This window comes from Glycine max, chromosome 14 (genome assembly GCF_000004515.6).
Source record: "Glycine max cultivar Williams 82 chromosome 14, Glycine_max_v4.0, whole genome shotgun sequence".
Taxonomy (NCBI): Eukaryota; Viridiplantae; Streptophyta; class Magnoliopsida; order Fabales; family Fabaceae; genus Glycine; species Glycine max.
The window spans coordinates 18,139,169-18,141,855 of record NC_038250.2 but is presented as its reverse complement, the minus strand read 5'-3'; positions in this window follow the sequence as shown (position 1 = coordinate 18,141,855).

Sequence of the window (2,687 nt, the reverse complement as noted above, 5' to 3'; positions counted from 1 at the left end):
TGTGTGTGTGTTTCTGTGTGTGTGTGTGTGTGTGTTTCTGTGTGTGGGTGTGTTTCTGTGTGTGGATGTGTTTCTATGTGTGTGTTGAGACCTGCCCCAAGACACAACAGACACTTGTGCATACAGGATGCTGCTGCTGCTATACCGAATTTCTGATCAACAGAAACAAATCATTATGAATATGGGGAATAACACCAACGGCGGATGGGAGTGGAAGCTATCTTGGAGGAGGGCTCTTTTTGATAGTGAAATTCAAATGGCAGATAATTTCCTCGGAGAACTATCACAGCAGTAGATTCAGCCAAATACGGAGGATAGGTGCAGCTGGAAGCATGATCAAACTGGATACTACTCAACAAAAAGCGGATATGACTTGATATGGGAAGCACATATGGGAGCTAATCAGAATTTGGACTTTGTGGACATTTGGAAGCTCAAAATACCAAGTAAATCACTGGTTTTTGCTTGGAGGCTAATTAGGGACAGACTTCCAACTAGGATGAATCTTAGAAGGCGGCAGGTTGTGATAATTAAATGAGGTACAGTGCCCATTTTCTATTTGATGAATGGCTATCCCTATGGCCAGATTCTACCCAATTTGTGCTTGATAGAGATTTCTCTGACCATTGCCCCATCCTCTTGAGGTCTACAACAGTGGATTGGGGGCCTAGACCTTTCAAAGTAATGGACTGGTGGTTGAAGGACAAAGATTTTCATAAAATGGTGTCTCATAGATGGGGCAACTATCATCCTAGTGGTTGGGGTGGATATGCTTTAAAGCTGAAACTGAAGTTCATTAAGGGATGCATCAGACAGTGGAGCTTGCAAAATGGTGTTATCAATGTTTCTAAAATTCAGAATTTAAAGAAGGAGCTGAATGACTTGGAAGCTGGTAGCAGTACTGGAATTCTATCTCAAGCTGAGGTGGATTTAAAGAAATCCTTGCAGGAATGATAGTTTGAGTTCAAACTTAGCAAATGGAAGCAGAAAAGCCTATCCATGGGAGGAAGGATAACTGTCATTAATTCTGTTTTAACAGCTCTTCCCATTTACATGCTGTCCTTCTTTAGAGTCCCTAAAAAAGTAGTGCACAAGCTAGCCTCAATCCAGAGAAATTTTCTTTGGGGAGGAGATTCTGAAGTGGCTAAGATTGCTTGGGTAAATTGGGATACTATTTGCCTTCCCAAGAACAGAGGGGGTCTTGGGATTAAAGACTTGGCTAAGTTTAATGAAGCCTTGCTTGGTAAATGGGGCTGCGACTTGGCAAATAATCAGGATCAGCTTTGGGCCAGAATATTAATGTCCAAATATGGAGGGTGGAATACTCTTTGCTGTGGCAGAAACAAGGCAGACTATTCTCCTTGGTGGAAGGATTTGAAAAATGTTTTCCAACCGCACCATAGAAACTGCATCTCCAATAATTTGAAGTGGAAGTTGTAGATGCAAATGTCTTTGGTGTTTTGATGATGATCATGATGAAGAAAAGCAAATGATGCAAATGATTCAAGAATACAAGCCACAACATCAAGATGATCACTAGTACATTAGGAAGGAAATTCCTAATTGAAATAGCAAAAGGTTTGGCCAAGTAATGCATGTTAAAAAGTGTCTTTCAAGAGATTTACTCTCTGGTAATCGATTACCAGAGGATGTAATCGATTACCAGTGGCCAAAAATGCTTTACAACAGCTACTAAATATTTGAATTCAAATTTTAGACTGTGTAATCGATTACACCATATTGGTAATCGATTACCAGCAGTTAATAAACGTTTTAATTCAAATATTAAAGCCTGTAATCGATTACACAACTATTGTAATCGATTACCAGAGGAGATTTTCAGAAAATAACTTTCAAGGGTCACATCTATTCAAATGTTTTTATGAATGGCCATCAAAGGTCTATTTATATGTGACTTGGAAACACGAATATAGAGAGAGTTTTTGATTGCCCAAAAAGTTTTATCCTCTCAAAAGATTAAGAGAGTTTTTCTAAATTGAAATATCTTATCCTCTCAAAGATTCCTTGGTCAAACGCTTGCATATTCAAATAAGGAATTATGATTGATCTTCATTGTACAATCTGTCTCTTCCAAGAGAGATTTCTTCTTCTTTTCTTTTACTTCTGAAAAGGGGTTAAGAGACCGAGGGTCTCTTGTTGTAAAGGATTCCTGAACACAAGGGAAGGGTTGTCCCTGTGTGATTCAGACTTTGTAAAAGGATTTTACAAAGAGAGTGGAAAATCTCAAGTGGGTTGCTTGAGTACTGGACGTAGGCACAAGAAGTGACCGAACCAGTATAAATCAAGTTTGCATTTCTCTCTTCCCTTAAACTTCTTTTATTTATTGCTATATATCTTTTGCCTTTAAAGAAGTTTATTCTGAATTATCTTTTTGAGGAATTCATGTTAAGGATGCATTGTTAATCTAAAGAGAGAGAGCAAGATTTTAATTGGGGGAAAGTTCCTGGTATCTTAATTCACCCCCCCCTTCTTAAAAAAACCGAAGGCCCCAGGGCCCAACAAGTGGGATACAAAGCCGGATTTCTTGAAAAAATGTTAAAAAACTTCAAGAAAAGAAAAGGGCCCCCACCCAATTTTTCCTTTTCTTGAAAGAAAATTTTATTAAAGGGCCCCTTTAGTTCCAATGGGGGAGGGGTTTATCCCTATTGGGAAAAACCCGAATGGCA